Genomic DNA, 20,445 nt, shown 5'->3' on the forward strand with positions numbered 1-20,445 from the left:
CTGGCCTGGAACTCGCTATGTAGATCAGGCTGGCCTCGAACTCACAGAGATCCGCCTGCCTCTGCCTCCCGAGTGCTTTGATTAAAGGCGCGTGCCACCATGCCCGACCCATAAATATATTTTTTTAAAGGCTGAAATAAGACTTCCAAATCTCCCACCCCCAGTGGTGCTGTGGCTTTGGGGCTGGATGAAATCAGAACCTGTGTGGAAAGAGGCGAAGACCATGTGAGGGCCCTGGCTGGCTGCCCTACACTTACTCAGGATTTGTGCTCCTCCCATCGCTAGCAATCTAATCTCCCCTAGGGAATCTGTGTGGTTTCTATGGAAACAGGCACCATGTTTGGAGCACGTTATCTTCAGTTAACCTCGTTGGTCCATTCCATCTCTCAGGTGGGAGTCACCAGTTAGGGGTGAGCAAGTGACCTAAGTAGCCCAAACAGTGAATTTCACGTGCTTTACCTGAAATGAAACTTGTAGAGCTGCTAGTTGTGGGAGGTCAGCCTTAGGATGAAGCCGAGTAGGAAGAACAGAGACTCTGAAGGATGCCCAGTCCTTGGGACAACCTTGAAGAGCCTGGGGCATGGTGGCCCACACCTTTAATCCCAGCCCTTAGGAGGCAGAGGCAGGTGGATCTCTGTGATACTGACATCAGCTGGTTTACATGCCTTGTTCCAGGCCTTCTGGGGCCATAGGAAGACCTTGTCTCAAACAAACAAACAAAAAAAGCAAACAAAAGTTGATTTTTAAAAATATTTTATTATGTATTATTTTTATTTTATGTGTATGAATGTACAGCCTGCATATGTGTAAGTGCACCCGTGTCATGCAATGCCCACAGAGGTCAGAAGAGGGCGTCGAGTCCCCTGGAACTGGAGTTATGAACGGTTATTAGACACCACGTGGGTGCTGGGAATCGAACCCAGGTCCTCTGCAAGAACAGCCATTGCTCTTAACCACTGAGCCATCTTTCCAGTGCCAAAAGTTGATTTCTTTTAAAAAATTGTGGACTATGGGGCTGGAGAAGCAGCTCAGCCATTAAGAACTTGTACTGCTCTTCCATAGCATCTGAGTTCAGATCCCAGCATCCATGTCAGATAGCCCACAACTGCCTGCAACTCCAGCTCCCGGGGACTCTGATGCCCACTCTGGCATCCAGACACACATACTTATATTTAAACTTTTAAAATAAATCTTAAAAAAAAAATTTAAATTCTTGATTGTGGACCGTGTCTTATTTCAAAAGCAGAGGTGTTTTTTTTTTTTTTTCTCTGTCTGGCAGCTGGAACTTTCTTCCTGTGCTATTCAGCCTGGGGGCTCAGGGTTTGCAGCTTGTTTTCAGGCAGGCTCTAAGCCAGTGCCACAGGGTTTGCCGTTGCTCCCAGGGCAGTAATGCATGGGACATATCTGCTTCACCAGTACAGAGCAGCTTTCAGCTTGAGACTCACCCGGCATCCCCACCTTGCAGCCACCGGGCAGTCGCAGCGTCTGCATGTTTAGTTGTCACAACAGGTGTGAATGTGCTACCATGGCATCTGGTGGAAAGAGGCAAAGGACACTGCTAAACAAATCACAATGCACAGGAACACCCCCCCCCCCCCCACACACACACAGGCACACACACCAAAGAAATACCTGACTCACAATGCCATCGGTACCAACACTAAAGAACCCTGCGGTTATGTTCTCTCACATTTCGCTAACAGAGCACATCTGGGAGTCAAAGTTGAATTGTATCTTTCTGTTTGCGCCCCGGAAAGGGGCCCTGAGAGCTCCATAGTTCCCTTTCCGGTCCTCTACTAAACGTCAAAGCTAAGTCGAAGGAGTTCCCAACACTGGACACCAGAGGGCAGGAGTTCCAAAGAGAACTGGTTTTCCAGAGCAACTGGGACGAGGAAAACTTTTTTTTTCCTGGCTGTTGACGGGTGCACATTTGTTGAAATGGGATATCAATTATTAATTCTTCTTAGAAACGAAAACGGCTATAGATGTCTAAAGGCTGTGGCTATGAAAGGGCAGGCAAACTCAAAACATGTTTATAGTGACTTGGCTAAAACAGGCCAGAGGAGAAAAGGACTAGGGTTTTGTTAAACACACCTTGGTTGTGAGGAACAGAAACGGCCTTGATCTGTTTAAGGTCAAGGACTTATTGAGGACTAACTACCTCAGCATTCTACTGAAGACAAGAAGAATGGACTAGCAAGCAGCGCTGTGCTGAAACCGGCCCATACTGGCTTGTGAGAACCAATTATACAGTGTTTCCCAACTGCGTATTCATCATTGTGGCATTTGACGCAGGCAAGGTGAGTCATTATACCATGGAAATCAGCAAACACTGAAACCCAGGGCCTTGCTTCTCCTTTCTCGTCCCTTCTTTATTTTTAGAGTCATTTATGGAAACTATAAGCACATCGCTGTCACCAGAACGTGGCGAACACTAGGAAGCTCAGGGGACTCAATAGCTGAAAGTAGAGAGCTGTCTCCATTGGTCTGTCATACGTGTGACCAGCACCAACCATCCCCAGTCTCAGGGTTGGTCCTTCAACTCTAAATTCCTAGGACAGGAAGCTCACATGGCCCAGCATACTCAGGCTCTAAGCAGAGGGTGAGCACACTGTGGGACAGTTAGAGACTCTATGGTCATGACAGTGCCTGTCCTCAGAAAGTTTTGGCCACTTCTGAGAGCCCAGACATTCTTCCCACACATCCAATATACATCCTCCCACTGTGATCCAAAGCTGTTCAGCTCTACTCCAGCCCTGCCCTCTCTTAGCAGCTGAGCCCTGAACCCACAGACATGTCATGGGACCAAGCTTCTTAGAGTGCCTAGATAATAGTCATTTCTTTTGGTCCATAGACAGCTCATCTGTCTGTTACAGAACTGTTAGGGTCAGAGCCTGGGCCCTGGAAGTCCTGACTAGCTAGGCTTGGGCACACAACCAGATAGGCCAATTAAAGAAAGAAATAATAGTGAAAATCACAAAAGTTGGTGAGAACCAATTATACAGTGTTCGGTGACACTGGGGCATTTGAAGCAGTCGTGCTGAGGGTCATTCATGGTGGAAATCAGCAAACACCGAAAGCAACAGCTGTGCTTCTTTCCCTTTCTTTACTGTCTTAGCTACTTTCTACTGCTGTGATAAAAGCACTGACCAAAACCAACTGGGGGAGGAAGGGGTTTATTTGGGTTACAGCACAGCTCATCATCAAGGGAGGCCAAGGCAGGAACTCAGGGCAGGAACTGAAGCACAGACCATGGAGGCCAGCTCCTCTGACCTGTGCTCAGCCTGCTTTCTTATACAATACAGGATTCATATGCATAAAATAAATATTAATTAGTTAATTAAACTTGTCAAAGAAATATGTATGTTTTTTTTCTTCCTTGCTGAACTAGAGACTCCTTGAGGACAAAGTAACTGTCTGTTTAAAAAATAATACTCTGGCGTGATAAGAATAGGAGGTAGCAATTGGCTAGGCAGCTAGGGTAAAAGACCCCAAAGAAATGTAGCCAGTTTCTTGGCTAAAAGTCAAAATGTCCTTGGGCCTGTTAGCAATATACTCTGTTCCAAGGCTAAAAATGTCAAAAGTACTCGGGAGCTTATATCTAATCCTTAAAAGATTTTAGGGTTATCTCTTCAGAGGGGGGAATGTTGGAGGGGAGGGAGTGGGCATGGATTTGATCAAAACACCTTATATGCATGTATGAAATTCTCAACAAAGTTTTTGCAAAAGTTAAAAAAAAATTTTTAAAAACCCACTCTAGCCGGGCATGGTGGTGCGTGCCTTTAGTCCCAGCACCCGGGAGGTAGAGGCAGGCAGATCTCTGTGAGTTCAAGGCCAACCTGATCTACATAGCTAGTTCCAGGCCAGCTGGGGCTACAGGGAGACCCTGTCTCAAAAAACCCAATGATAATAATAATAATAATAATATCACTCTTGTACCATTAAAAAAAATATGAACTCAATCTCTCTAGTGATAAAAACAAGGGCTATATTTGGTAGTTTGTCTTTAATTCACCTAAGTTCAATCCCATACTAAGCAGACTGAGTACTGAACTGAGGAGATTAATCATAAGCAATATATATTCCAACATCAAAACCAGTAAAACTGGATGAACAAATGGATGAGTAGTAAGGTTCCCTGGTATATATTCATTTAACATGTTTGATTTCTTCATAGTAAATCACTTTATACCTCCCAAACAGTTTCCATATCATTTATAATACACATATTAAAAAACATTTCATTGCATAAGCAATATTGTCACATTAAATATTATCCATTTATTAATTATTCCAAGTAGGTAGAGTTAAATTGTTCAAAATTCCAAAAATGAAAATAATTTATTCTGACAAATTATACATTTTTGTGAGTTTCTGAAAGCTGAAAAATTTTATGAGTTTTCTATTTGAAGAACTATTGCTATTCACTTGTTAATTCACAAACCTAACACCACATATCTGACTGCAGTAGTACCTTAATATGTTTGGCTTATAAAGGAGTTTTAAAATTTGGATCCCAGTTGTATTCTGGTGATAAGAGCCTGGTGTGTTTATTGACAAAAAATATTTATTTAGATGCTTTTCATAATGCTGGTAAGTTCATTTGTGGTGTCATATGCAATTCCTTCTAGATAATGTTTAATGAAGCTAAAACAGCAGTGGGCGTGCCACCAAAAATGGCACCATGGTGATAGAAATCTCCCTCTCCGAAGGGGATGAAGCTTGCTGATTCAGCTCTTCTCTCATAAGGGAACTCTTCAGGTGTGTTTGAACACCACCATGTATGGAGTGGAGCTACAGATCTGCCCAGGGTTTCTACTCCAAAGTCCGTTCTTGAAGAGCTGGTTTATTGCCATAGTGAAGAGAAAGTTGGAGTCATCATATGAATTCATGCTTAGTTTAATATAGATAACAATGGATACACAGAGAAATATTTATGCATATGTACTATGTACACAGGACACACATACACACACACACACACACACACACACACACACTTCTTTGTTCTGTCTTCTGAGAGGCAAACAATGACTCTCCATTAGCAACAAGCAGACCTAGGACCTAGATCTTGCTCTCTAATACCAGTCTCTAAAACAACAGAGATCCTTGAAGGACTGTCTGATTTCAGAACATGGGTAGGAAATACACAAGATGAGCTGTAATATTTTCTGGTACCAAAGAGTAAGGTTATGCTCAGGAAAACACAAGATGGGGGTTGAGAACATTTTTAAAGAACCAATACAGGGACTGGGGAGATGCCTCCGCAGTAAAGAGCCCTGGCTGGTCTTCCAGGGGAGCTGGGTTCAATTCCCAGCACCCATATGTAGCTAACAGCCATCTGTAACTCCAGTTACAGGGGATTCTGATGCCCTCTTCTGATCTTTGTGGACATTGCATAACACAGATGTACTTACATCTATGCAGGCAATAGACTCATACACATAAAACTGAAAAAATAATAAATAGCCAGGCATGGTGATGCACGCCTTTAATCCCAGCACTCGGGAGGCAGAGGCCAGCAGATCTCTGTGAGTTCAAGGCCATCCTGGTCTACATAGTGAGTTCCAGGACAGCTGGGGCTACAGGGAGACCCTGTCTCAAAAAGACAAAAAAATAAATAAAATAAATATATGATTTTTAAATTTGTGTGTGTGTGTGTGTGTGTGTGTGTGTGTGTGCATACGAGTGCCCACAGAAGCGAAGTGAATGCCAGTCCTTTCAAGAGCAGCAAGCTCTCTTAACTGCTGAGCCACCTCTTCATTCCCTGCATCAGTTACTTTATGTTGCAATGACTAAAATACCTGACAGAAACTAAAGGGAAGAAAGTCTTTTGTCATTGTTGTTTTGGGAGGGTTCACAGTTCTAAAAGCTTTAAGTCCATCATGGTGGGCCAGGCATGGCAAAGTGATTGTGTCCCAGAGGACAGGTGTTTGCACTGTGACTATTGAAAACACAGGTAGCAGGGCCAGGACCAGGTCTGGAGAACACCTGAAAACACCTGACACAGTGGCTCACTTCCACCAGGTAAATCCCACCTCCTAAAGCTTCCACAGCCTCCCAAAATGGTACCACTAGCTGAGAATCATGTCTTCAAAAGCGAACCTATGGGAAATATTTTATATTCAAACCACAGCACTCCACCCATGGCCTCCAATAGCTCATAAAACAAACTGCAGATAGTTTGAGAAATTTCTTAAAATCTTTAACAGTTTCACCATTATTGAAATGACTAAGTCCGAAGTCTCCTCTGACACTCTAGGCAGTCTCTTAGTTATGAACCCCTGTGAAATAAAATGAATGTTACATATTTCTAACATACATGGGCACAAAGTAAACACTCCATTTCAAAAAGAGGGAACAGGAGGACAGGAAGAAAAGACTGGACCAAAGCCAGAGTGAAACTCAGTAGGGCAACAACGAATCCTTAGCTCAGTATCTGGCACCGGGTACACATAATGGCTTCATTTGGGCTGCCACAAGCCTGGCAGCTTCCTGCCTCAAGCATTCCATGTTTCTGGCATTTCGGATGGCGAAGTATCCGATACAGCTCAGGCATCACATAGTATGTCCTTTCTGTTTCCTGGCTTCCAGAGTGTCCTGAATTCTCTTTAGGAATCTCCTAGTATTTGTAGGTAACAGCTTGACAAGTGCTTCAACCAGAGCCACCCAGGACTGCATTCACACCGTCATGGGTATCCTGGCATCCTCCCTAGAAATTGCCTTGGTCTAGCAGTACACAAGGTAACCGGCTGTGGAAGAGCCACCTGGAACTCCGAAGAAAGAGCCCGAAGACAGACCTCAAAATGATAAGCTCAAGAGAGGCAAAGATAGACCACACAAGGTAACCGGCTGTGGAAGAGCCACCTGGAACTCTGAAGAAAGGGCCCGAAGACAGACCTCAAAATGATAAGCTCAAGAGGCAAAGATAGATCCTAGGAATGTTTAGTTTTCCTTCCTGATTTCTTTAATGACCAACTCGCTGGTGATTTACATTGTATAGGCATGAGGGTGCATGCCTATAATCCTAGTATTTGGGAAGTGGAGGTAGAGGATCAGGAGTTCAAAGTCATCCTTGACTAACTTAGCAAGTTCAAGTCCAAGGTCATCCTGGGCTGCATGAGGCTAGGTGGGGGGTGTGGGAGGGTGTATTTGTCTCAAAGCATTTGTGTAGCTTCTCTTTCTATTGAATTCCAGGCTAGTCAGCTATGATATACCAAGAAAAAAAGAGATTATTTCAGTTCTTCTGTATTGTTAAGACTTGCTGGTGTACCTGGATCTGGCCTCTGCATGGTGGTGAGCTTCCCCAAATCATACCATGCCCAACCCCCTACATTGGGAGCACATGCCCCTACTGCTTCAGGGCTAGACTTCTCTGCCCTATAGTAGGGGCCCAGACCTTTGCAGACTGCCTGAGAGTGCCTAAGTCAAGGCTCCTCTTAGTGAGCTTCTCAAATTGTGCTGTGACTGCTCACTATTAGGGATTTAGACCTTAGGAGGAAGCCTGATAGTTCCTGACTGGAGCCTGACTTGGGCCTCTGCGGGAGCTCCTGAAGCTGTCTGTTCCCTCCAATATAAAATCTGAGAGAACCTGAAGCCTAGACTAACCAGCCCTACATGCCTAATAAGAAAACATCCAAAGCACACCAATAATACAAACAGATGCTGACTTCAACTCAACAAAAGGTTTGAGTTTCACACCAGAATCACAAACAACAAAAAGAAATCTACGTTCTAAAATCACAACGGAAGAATAACAATATGGAAAGCCAAAACATTATGCTCCACCAAATACTACCAGCTCTATAGAAGAGTTCTACAAGGAGAACCCCCTACAGATAATCCAGGACACAGAATTTAAAAGAACAATCATAATCGTTATCAAGGAATTCAGTGAATTTAAAGAACACACAAACAAATCAAAGAACCAAAACAAGATAGGATAAACCGCTGACTGAATTCACAGAAGAGGTAGAAATATTGAAGAAAACTCAGGCTGAAATGAAGAAGGAAGTGAAAACTCGATAAGTCAATTTTAAACAACGGGAGAAAGCCTCACTGATAGAATGAATGAAATGGAAAACAGAATATCACGTCTGGATGATAAAGTTGAAGAATTGGATCGTTCAAGCAAAGATTATGAAAAAAATTTTGAAACACAGGAATGGAATATGCAGGAAATTTGGGACACCATGAAAAGACCAAATTTATACATCATAGTCGTAGAGGAAGGAGAAGAATCTCAGGCTAATTGCATTGACCAGATCTTCAACAGGATTATAGAAGAAAAATTCCCTAAATTAAGGAAAGATATACCATGCCCATACAGAAACACAGAGAACACCAAACAGGACCAGAAAAGAGACTCCCCACAGCATATCATAGTAAAAATATTAAATGTACAGAACAAAGAGAGAATACTGAAAGCTTAAAAGAAAAACAAGTCACATGTAAAGGAAAACCCATCAGAATTACAGCTGACTGGTCAATACAAGCTATGATAGCCAGAAGAGCTTGCATCACAGTATTCCCAGTCCTAAATGACCATAGAAGCCAACCCAGAATACTTTACCTAACAAAAATATCTATTATAGTTGAAGGGGAAAGAAAAATCTTCCAGGACTCGAATAGGCTGAAAGAATACAAGTCCATAAAAACAGCCCTTCAGAGGATACTTGAATCAATACAAAGAGTGGAAAAAGAAAGAACTATACCCAAGCGGCAACAAAAAGAATCTAAATGAAGATATAATCGTGGAAACACAAAATTAGACCAAGAATGCAAACAGAAATCAAAATGATGACAGCCAATACACATCTTTCAACAACAACTTTAAATATCAATGGTCTGAACTCCCCAGTCAAAAGACCCAGGCTAGCTGAATGGATTAAGAAACAAAATTAATTCTTTTGTTTTCTGCAAGAAACCCATCTCACCTTCAAGGACAGTGATTACCTTAAAGTGAAAGAATGGAAAAGAATATTCCAAGCAAAGAGCACTAAGAAACAAGCATGGGGTTATAATTCTAATGTCTGACAAAACAGACTTCGAACTAAAACTAATCAGAAGAGATTAATAGGGTCGCTTCATTCTGATCAAATGAACAATTGACCAAGAAGATATTACAATAATCTACCAAATATTCCACCCAAGCACCAAGGAATACATTTTCTATTCAGCACCCATAGAACTTTCTCTAAAATTGACCACGTACTGAGGCACAAAACAAACCTTTCACCAGCAGTGAATAAGTGTTCCTTTCTCCACACATCCTCGCCAGCCTTTGTCATCACTTTATCTTTGGATCTTAGCTTTTCTGACTGGGGTAAGATGAAAATTGAATTCTGTTAGACATTATTTTATGAGATGTATGGGCAGAAGGGTGAGAATAGGTGTTCTTTCGCATGATTTCTGTTTCTGTGATAAACACCACAACCAAAAGCTACTTAGAGGAGGAAAGGGTTTATTTCAGCTTACACCTCCAGGTCACCATCTAGCACTGAGGAAGTCAGGGCTGGCCTGGAACTCACTATGTAGACAAGGCTGTCCTTGATCTCAGAGAGATCTGTCTGCCCCCGCCTCCCAAGTGCTGGAATTAAAGGCATGTGCCACCATGCCTGGCTAACATTTCTGTAGTTTTTTATTTTTTATTTTTTTAAAAAATATTTATTTAATAACCACATACTTAGAAGAAGCATTTCATTACAACAGCATCGACATATTCAATGACAATTTCTAGAGCTAAGATGCATCTCTTTCAAAATTGGCGGTAAATTTTTAGGTTTACAGCTCAACCTCAGCTGCCTGTCTCATCACCCATAGCAGAATCCACGCAACTGCTACCAAGACCTGCTCATGATTTCATCGCATATCTTCCCCTTGCTCATTCCAGGGATTTCAATGTATTATCTAGCCCATCAGCCATTTGGGGGTCTCCCCACGCTCTCATAGCTGACCCCATTCATCAAGGAGCCATGCTGCTCTGTATCACATAAGAATGGTCACTCTGGAATCCCCCAAGGACACTCCCTCTTCCATGACTCAGCCTCAGGAGCAAACCTTTATTTTTTTATTTTATGTGTATGAGGGTATTGTCTGCATGTATGTAAGTGCACCCATGTCGTTCACTGCCCACGAAGGTCAGAAGAGGGTATCAGATTGCCCTGGAACTGGAATTACAGATGGTTGCTAGCCACCATGTGGGTGCTGGGACTCCAACCCAGGTCCTCTGCAAGAGCAGCTAGTGCTCTTAACACTGAGCCATCTCTCCAGCCCTGTGCAACCCTTTTTATTATCCACATAGCAAGGGCTGCAGAGCTGCCACTATAGCAAGAAGGCAGCACACACCACATGAAAGGTATCAGAACTGCCTCCTGCAGACAGTCCCCCATTAGATGACTCAGCCTTGGTGGCTTGTATAATTACCCATAACAGGGGCCATGCAACTGCTCCTTCAAGATTCATCTTTGGTTCTATTGGGTATCTATTTAGGTACCAAATGTTGCGTGACTTTTCCTGGAAAGTCTATTTGTCTATGCCAGATAGAGGGGGCAACAATAGACCAAAGAAATGACTGGATTCAAGTCTATCTGAGTGAACCAAAGTGTTTATTGCCATTATTTATAGAAGCATGGACACTTTACGGTCTAATACACTAACATAAACCTCTGTCTTTCCCAGCAACTGTTAAGCATTTAAGCACCTTCAGAGAGGAGTCTCATGAACCCTTGCCCCTTTCCATGAGGGGATGTTAATGGGCCCTATGTTGTAATGGGTCATTGAGAATAACCACAGCTGCTCTGATTCAAGATAGCAATGATTACCTCCATCCTGAAGAAAGAAGCTATATAACCATCTACTTTCATCAATTAGAATATTTCAAGTTTCCTTTCATTTCTTTCTTCTTTTAGTCTTTTGAGACAGGGTCTCCTTCTAGCCCCAGCTGGCCTGGAACTCACTATGTAGACCAGGCTGGCTTCGATCTCACAGAGATCCACCTGCCTCTGCCTCCCAAGTGCTGGGATTAAAGGCGTGTGCCACCACCCTCAGCCAAGTTTCCTTTTCTTATTCCAGAGTCTACTCTGTTCCAGTGTGGGCTAACAAATTATGGTTCTGCAACATTCACACCGGGTTTGAAATGACCACATCTCCATCTGACATAAACACACTCACTCAGTAGCTACTATATCCCTTGTTCTGTCATTCACAATGAAAGCGAGGTAAAGCATGAGTTTATTGCTTACCATTTTGATAATGATCTTTTATTGCTAAAATACTTCTGGTGTTAATTTTCTAAGGACTAAGGAAAATGATACTCTTTAATTCAGAAATGTGAAGGAAAGGCTGTAAAATTATTCTGTCACTCTAAGATATCCATAATTCTTTATCTGCCAGGCGAGTTTGACAGCTTGAATATTAAAAGGCTTGTTTTGACATAAATCCCAGCAGTATTCTGGTGACAAGAGTTTTGTGGGTTTATGGAGACAGGAGTACTTGTTTAAGTGACTTTCATCATGCCATACTGCCTCAATGTTCTTTTTCTTATCATTCATAATTCCTTTGGTACACTCCCTGGTAATCGTGAAAACTTGCGTGGGTCTGCCTCCAAAAACAGCAGCATGGTAATAAAAATCTCCCTCACCCACTGGTACGTAAGCTTCTGATGACTGATTTCTCTCATAAGGTACTTTTCTGGGATTTTCCTTCTACCAATAAGCATGTAACTGAGCTACTGAACTGGCTCAGCAAACTTCCCTAAGTTACTCCATTTTGTTCAGAGTCATTTCAGCAGCAACTTTGCTCCACACCAAAAGGAAAAGGGGGGCAATCTTGGGCCTTGGAAAATTGCCCTTGCCATGAATCATGGAATGTGCTAATTCCAGATATTATATTTTTACTAACCAGTTTGTTTTCGCTTCTGTAACCTGCTTGCTGTCTTGGGTCGCCCTGACACAGGGCACAAGACACCCTTGTTTCTGTTATGGCACGACCACCTAGAAGTTATTTACCTTGACTGTCTTATTTTACTTGTTATGGCTAAAGCAGTTGGCTAGTTTTTAATATCACAAAGTTGAGTGCCAAATTATATGACTGTATCACTTGTCTGTACAATGATTGGTTGTTAATTAATAGATGATTCAAAGTTCTGCTACGTTGTACAAACCTGATTGGTTCACAAGTGTCCTGTCTGAATAATTTTTCTGTAATCCTATAAAAACTCTGACCCGACAAACATCAGGGCGGCTTCTAGATAGACAGCCCGGCCGGTCCAAAATTAAAATTTACCTTGCTACTTTTCTTAAAGTGGTATTGGTGATTTTTTACAAACTCTGTCCTATAACACTACCGACTCCCATAGAGTCTCCAAACCATAGTTCGTTTTGAATATTTGATCCACATCCATGCAGAAGACACAGTCGACTTCATACTGTATGTGATCCAGGATGTTCTCACTGACGGTCTTCGTGCGCATCATGCTGATGTCTTGCTACCTCCTTTCTCATTTAACCTTAAAAATTTCTAACGTCTTCAGGAGATTCAGCTGTATCCGGGTGTCTGGGAGAACTCAGAGAGGTATCTCTTTCCTTAGATTTGGAAATTTTTCTATGATTTTATTGAAAATATTTTCTCTCCTTCAACCTCAGTTTCTTCTCCTATAAAGTTAATTTGTAGGTTTGTTCTTTTTATTGTGTCCCGGAGTTGCTATACATGCCTTTGAAAAGAGGCTGTATGAAGGAAGGGCGTAGACTGTGAAATCACAGTACTTTTGAAACACCTGCTGACCTTGAACAAGAACAGATGCTAAGGGTCGCTCTGTCTCCTCTAAGCAACAGCAGCAGTATGGAATGTGACACTTGGGTGGAGACCCCTGTGGTCCATTGATGCTGTTAGCTCTCTCCACTCTAGAGAAGGACTTGTATTATATTTGGTCCACATTTTACTTCTGGCAAATAATCTAAGTTTCATGTTTGGTTTGGCATGTCTCCTACTTCACTGACCTCAAAGCTTTCTTTTTTGTTGATATTTGCTGTTGATAGCGTTTCAGATGACAGCAGGCGAGCACAGTGCCTATGCCTTTCTATTTGAAATAAAAATATTTCATTGAAATTGTTTTCCTTTTTGAATAGTCTCCTTTAGTGGTTTTGATTTTCTTTTTGATTAGGAATTTAGTCGTTTGTTTTAAAATGGATGTTTACTGGATGATTTTAGATATACTTTTTTTACATTATGATTAGCATTGCATTTAACTATGGTTATCTCATTTTGTTATATTTGAACTACTGTTCTTGTGAGGGTTAATAAGCAGAATTAAGAGGATTGTCTACATCCAGGCATGATGGCATATGCCTTTAATCCCAGCACTGGGGAGGCAAAGGCAGGCGGATCTCTGTGAGTTCAAGGCCAGCCTGGTCTACATAGTGAGTTCCAGGCCAGCTGGGGTTACAGAGAGACCCTGTCTCAAAAAGACCAAAAAAAAAGAGGGATTGTCTACCAGGTTCCTATCCAAGCACTCTTATGGTGGCTAACAACCATCATTAGCTCCAGTTCCAGGGGACCCAACACCCACTGCTGTCCTCTGTGGGTACTGCACGACACGAGTGTACTTGCATACATGCAGTCAACACACACATACGCATAAAATAAAAATAATAAATAAAATATTAAAAATATAAAAAATAGGGATTGTGTAAAAGCATTTTATGGCCTGGGAGTGCACAGGAGGGAGAAAATTGTTAGATTAAGTGTACAAACATCAAAGTGGTTATAACAGAGGCACAACTTAATATTAGGATGATTGGTAATAGAGCCATGAAACTAAATTAATATTGGGCTGTAAAATCAGATAATAGAAAGAAGTTAAGGAATTGGGATACTTTTGTGTGAACCAAGTGGCTGATGCTGTTTTGAATTATGGCAAGATTGGTTTGGAGAGAATAATTATAAAGTAGATTCAATAGGTTATCTCCTACTCCCTACAATGAAAAACCTGAACATAAAGGCCATTTGACAGCATTACCTACCTTTCCACTGCAAACACAATCAACCCCACAGCAATTTTGTGGTTTTCATAATACCTTTCCAAGACTGACTCTTTGTAAATACCATCCCACACAATTGGAGTGAACCAGCTAGTAATTCTCAAATTCAAGTGTATTGAGTCTATTCTATATCTGTAAGAAAGACAGAATTTTAAAGTACATTATTCTAAAATATCAGGAGGAATTTGCTAATGCCTAAAGCTTTGTATCTTATATCTAACCCAAAGTCACGACAGTTATGATAAACCAGAGAAGCATTGTATCAGAAATGGCAAAATCATCAGGAGGGCGAGGCAGGACAATTGTGAGTTAAGGTCAGCATTGACTATACAGTGAGAAACAAAAAGCAAAAAAGGAAAGGAGGGGGCTGGACAGGTGGCTCAGCAGTAAAAGGAGATCCTCTTCTCACAGAGAACCACTGCTACGTTCCCAGCACCTAAGTCAGGTGGTTCACAACTGCCTGCAACTCTGGCTCCAGGGGCTCCAATAAGTCATGTTATAATTCCAAGATCTTTGAAGACACACAGTTGAAATCTCTCCAAAAAAAAATTTTTTTTTCTTTTGGTCTTTTTAAGGACAGGGCCTCCTTATAGCTCCAGCTAGCCTGGAACTCATTATGTAGACCAGGCTGGCCTTGATGTCATAGATAGCCACTTGCCTCCTGGGCTCTCCCAAAATCTAAAGTAATAATTTCTCTTGTATTTAGTAAAAATCTCCCAATCTTCAGTTTTCTGACATTATTTTAAACATATTTTTTTAAAAAATCTGTTTATAGGCCTGGAGAGATGGCTCAGTGGTTAAGAGCACTGGCTGCTCTTGCAGAGGGCCCAGATTTGACTCCCAGCACCAACATGGCAGCTTACAGGCTCCTGGGACCTTGCTCATATGAGCTTACAGCAATGGTGTCAGCATCCACAAGACCCATGCAAACTCAGTCAGACAAAAACCCAGCATAGAACTGAGGAAATGGACAGCAGGCCTCAACCTTAGCCAAAGAACTATTGGCAGCTGATTACTTCTGGGTGAGGGAGAGTTAATCTTTAAGGGAGAGACTTGAGATAGGCTGACTAGGCCCCAGTGGATGAGCTTGCACTGAGGAATGTCTGACTGCACAAATTTGACTCAATAAACCTTAACATATATGACAGAGTACATGAAATCTGGTGGGGGGACTACAGAAGGGTGTGGATAGGGGAGCGACTATAAAGATGATTAAGATGTTTTATACAAAATGCACAAAAATTTGTGCGAGGTGTGGTGGTGCACGCCTTTAATCCCAGCACTCGGGAGGCAGAGGCAGGTGGATCTCTGTGAGTTCAAGGCCAGCCTGGTCTACATAGTGAGTTCCAGGCCAGCTGGGGCTACAGGGAGACCCTATCTCAAAAAGACTAAAAAAAAAGCACAAAAATTCAATAAAAAATATATGGCTCAGAACACAAAAATTTGTGCCAGGTGTGGTGGTGCACGCCTTTAATCCCAGCACTCGGGAGGCAGAGGCAGGTGGATCTCTGTGAGTTCAAGGCCAGCCTGGTCTACATAGTGAGTTCCAGGCCAGCTGGGGCTACAGGGAGACCCTATCTCAAAAAGACTAAAAAAAAAGCACAAAAATTCAATAAAAAATATATGGCTCAGAGGTTAAGACAACTGACTGCTCTTGCAGAGGACCTGGGTTCGATTCCCAGTACCCATATGGCAGCTAACACTGTCCATAACTCAGTTCCAGGGGATCCGATGCTGCCTTCTGACCTCCATGGGTATTGCACGACACAGGTGCACTAATACACAGTGTAGGCAATACACTCATACACATAAAATAAAAATAATAAAATTTAAAATCTATGTATACACTAAAACCCACAAAATTTGTAATTTTTAATCTTTCTCCTAAATTTACAATTTGAAACAAACCTTAATTAGATAAAATTATTCCTTTCCTTAACAAAATGAAATAACTTTTAGTAATCTTACATTTTAATGAAGACTCAGGAGCAGAAAACCACTTGGCCCCAGGTTCTTGTACTGGTGAAATGAGGAGAATCAACCTAGAATTTGCACCATTTAAACTGTCATTAATAAAAGACATGGGTCTGACCCAGTGTTTCTTGGTCATTCCTCCTTTTTAAAAATACTGTGAGCAGGGTGGGCGAGATGGCTCAACAGGTAGGTGCATGCCCCCAAGGCTAACAACCCGAGTTCCATCCCTAGGACCCACATGGTGGAAGGAGAGAATCAACTCCTGCAATTTGTCCTCTAACCTCCACATGGCACAGAGGCATGTGACACATACCAAAAACATACCACAGTGACACATACCAAAAACATACATGCACATATACATACATAAATGTAATTTAAAAATGTTGTAATCAGAACCATCTACTCCCCAACATTGAGAATCCCAACAGCACCACTGGTACCATCTATTAACATGAATGAATTCGCCTCACAGGTGCAAAGTTTGCATTCTTACATGAAATTAAACCAGTCTGAGAGCTGTAATTCTTGATTTTCCAGAGACCTAAAAGAAAAATACATCAATTCAAAATCATGCTATATCTACTAGGGTTTGAGAAAATGGAGCATCTACCAAATCACGGTTATAAGATGCAAAATCAAAATAGGAGCAATAAACCAGGTGTGGAAGTGCATGCCTTTAATCCTAGCATTCGGAAGGCAGAGGCAGGGGCATCTCTGTGAGATGGCAGTCAGCCTGGTCTACATAATTAGTTCCAGACCAGCCAGGACTAGGGAGACCCTGTCTTGATAGATAATAGATAGATGATAGATGATAGATAGATATCAGATAGATGACAGATAGAAGATAGATGATAGATGATAGATAGATAGACAGATAGATATCAGATAGATGACAGATAGAAGATAGATAGATGATAGATGACAGAAAGAGATAGATAGATGATAGATAGATAGATAGATGATAGATAGATAATAGATAGATAGATAGATAGATAGATAGATAGATAGATAGTTGATAGATGGATAGATTGTGAGATCAGAACCCTTTATGGGTTTTCCTTGATCTCGGCCTCATTCATCTAACTCACAGAGAAAATAGCAGCTGTCAGTTTACATTTCCCTTGGCTTTCTGCCATCTCCCTTCCAAATTAGCCTCTGGTCCTGAGTGCTTGCTTCTATAAGGATGTGTGCTGGATAGCCTTAGTGTCAATGTGACATACCTGGGTTGAGGGAGCCTCAATTGGGGGAATTGCCTTCATTGGACTGGCCTGTGGCCCTGTCCATGGGGCACCTTCTTGATTGTTGAGTGATGTGGGAGGGCCCAGCCCACTGTGGGTAGTGCCACCCCTGGGCAGGTGGACCTGTGTTGCATAAGAAAGCAGGCCGAACAGGGGTCAGGGGAGCAAGCCAGTAAGCAGTGTTCCTCCATGGCCTATGCTCCAGCTCCCACGTCCAGGTTCCTGCCCTGAGTTCCTATCTTGGGCTCCCTGATGAACTGTGACCCGAGAGATGTAAGATAAATAAACTCTTTCCTCCCCAAGTTGGTAGTGGTCAGAGTGTTTTGTCACAGCAATAAAGAAACAAACTAGGACAGGATGGAAAGAGATCCAGTTTCCTCTCCCACAGAGACTAATTAGCTTATTTGTTCAGGAGCCTTAATTTGAGACTTGACAATTTTTTTCATGGCCATTTCTCCCAGACCCTCCACTTCCCCATGTGGCATTCTCTCGGCACTTTCCTGTGGCTTCAGATTTTTACATACGATTTAGACCTCTCCCATGAACTCAACACTTGAATGTTCAACTGCACTCTGAAGATGTTAAATTTTTCAGATACCATACAGTGAAGGTGTTTAAAATGCTAAAGTCATCATCCATTCCTCCAAGTGCCTCTTTTCATAGATTGCTTTATATCAATGGATCGGTCTGCATTGGTGAGGCAGAAAGATAAAAGCCATTCCACACTCAGAAGGTTCTTGAAAGCCCAACATCAAATCCATCCCTAAACCCCACTGGCTCTACTTGTAAGGCACCTCTCAAAACCATCACTCAACTCAATTCCCTGCTACCACATCTTCAAGCCATCATCAGCTCTTGCCTTGGGCGATTGAGGGGGACTTCCTGTGATCTCACTTTATGCTTGTTTTGTTTGTGGTGCTGGGGATTGGTCCTATGGCTTCAGGCATGCTAAGTAAGCACTCTCCCTTGAGATATATCCCCAACCTCAATGACTTAAAAGTCTTTGTAGGATGAAAAAAAATCTCAAAGGAAACAAACATAAAGAGAATGAGCTTCCATATTCCCATCCCTGGAATGAGCAAGCCTCTCTGTCCATCCCCACATTGCCCCTTCTCCCTCCATTCTCCATGCTGCTGTGTGGCTTCTAATATGCTTCTGAAACCCAAGTTTACATGCTATTTTCCAGTGTTCAGTCCACAACTCATGGACATGGTTTTCCATGACCTATCTTTTACACTGTTCCAGCCATGTCTTCCCAAAAGGTCCTTTAGTGTAATCTTTCTGGCTTATTGGCCTTTTTCAAACCTCCTTAATCATGCCACAACTTGAACCAGTCAACTCCCATGTAACCTTCAGATTTTCCTTTTGAGTATCCCTAAGGGAAGTATTTCCTAATATGCTGGATGGGGCTAGAGACCCTTCATCAGTGGCTCATCCTTTTAGAATACTTTACATTACCCACATGAAGACAGACGATGATAATGATGATGATCCAGAAATTACTAGATAAGGAAACTGAGGTACAAAGAGCGTCTATCTTGCCCACAGTCTTTGAGAGTCCAGCAGTTTCTCCTGACTCCTTTCTTTCCCTCTATGTCATATGCTTTAGTGGTACCCTAGCTATAACGGCACCTGGTCTAGAGAGTTAATCTTGGCTGAGCTGGTAAAGGGATTGGGCAGGCATGGAGCAGAGTCATGTTATGAGGTTGTCTCAATTTCTATGAGCAAATAGAAACCACAAAACCAGGGGTGTAAGCAAGACATGGCATTCAACTCAAACCCTGACTGCATTGCCTTTGGATGGGGTGCAATAGTGTGTTAGGCTACAGAATTCCAATGCAGGGAGAACCCGTGATAACAATAGCAGGAATTATTGTTGGGATGTACAATAGTAAATACCTTTGCTGGGGAACATTTGAATCTAGTTCTTTGCCCAGCCAGCTGCAGTGCACTCTCCTTGAATGCACCCATCTTTGCCAGGAGAGGGGTTCTGTTGCTTAAGAGTAGCTCAAAGGTACTGTCCCTGCTAGTTATTGATATATAAAGGAAAATCAGCCCCTTTTTGAGGCAGGGTCTCATGTATCCTAGGGTTTCCTTAAATTCATTATATAGCTAAGTGGCCTTGAACTCCTGATCTTTTTTTTATACATCTTATTATTTTTATTTTATGTGTATGAGTGTATTGCCTGCATGTATGTAAGTGCATCCATGCCGTGCAATGCCCGTGGAGATCAGAAGAAGGCATCAGATCCCCTGGAACTGGAGTTATGGATGGTTGTTAGCCACCATGTGAGTGCTGGGAATCGAACCTGGGTCCTCTGCAAGAGCAGTCAGTGCTCTTAACTGCTAAGCCATGTCTCCAGCCCCTGAACTCCTGATCTTTATGCTCCACCTTCTGAGTGCTGGGATTACCAGTGTGCACCACTGTGCACCAACTCTACACCTTCTTAATATATTGTTTTCATGCATGGCACAGTTCACCCAGGTATCAGTGCCCTGTGGGGATGTTGTAAGTCACACATTTATCAGAGACAAGTTGCCTGGACACAATGAGCATTAGAAAGAAACACTGCTGTTTGTTTTACTCTGTGGATTTCTAGACAGTCCTATCTGCATCTAGGATTTGTGGCTAGTGCATTCTCCTGACAGTCATCAAGCCTGTGTGCTTGCCCTGAGCTTTCAAAAGACACAAGGTTCATGAGACCCAAGTTCTGTCTCCTGGAGATGGGTTTCCTCTAGTGAGTTCCCACCCCTCCATCAGACATGCCATCTGCTCTTTCTTCAATTGGCTTTCTGAATTGAATTATAAAAAGCATATGTTTGTAAAATGGCTCTGGTTTAATCTGATTGCAGAAACCATGGATGCACAGGTTCTCCAAGCCCACCAACCAATTTTGTCTTCATAGAAGAGATTATAGCATATTTTAAAATAGAGGCTTACCAGCACTTGTATATATCCTGAAGTTTCTTGGTACTTTGGAGAAATAAAAAGCACTATATTATTTTTAAATGTATACAAAGTATTTCACAAGATGAGATTATTCAGGTAACTTAATAAACATGATGACGATCATAATTAGGGCCTCACGTGCTAGTCCCCTCCCCCAATCAGGGCCTTGTGCATGTTAGGTAACGTTCCACCATTGAGCTATATTTCCCCAGTCCTTTGCTGTATTTTTTATTTATTTATT

General features: G+C 42.2%; 1 pseudogene; it reads right to left on the reverse strand.

Annotated features, from left to right (window-relative positions):
- Positions 1-4,489: 4,489 nt before the first annotated feature.
- The window catches only part of LOC103734540, a 17,576-nt pseudogene continuing 1,620 nt past the window's right edge, over positions 4,490-20,445 (reverse strand).

This window comes from Nannospalax galili, unplaced genomic scaffold, assembly GCF_000622305.1.
Source record: "Nannospalax galili isolate Female #2095 unplaced genomic scaffold, S.galili_v1.0 scaffold34, whole genome shotgun sequence".
NCBI classification, from domain to species: Eukaryota; Metazoa; Chordata; class Mammalia; order Rodentia; family Spalacidae; genus Nannospalax; species Nannospalax galili.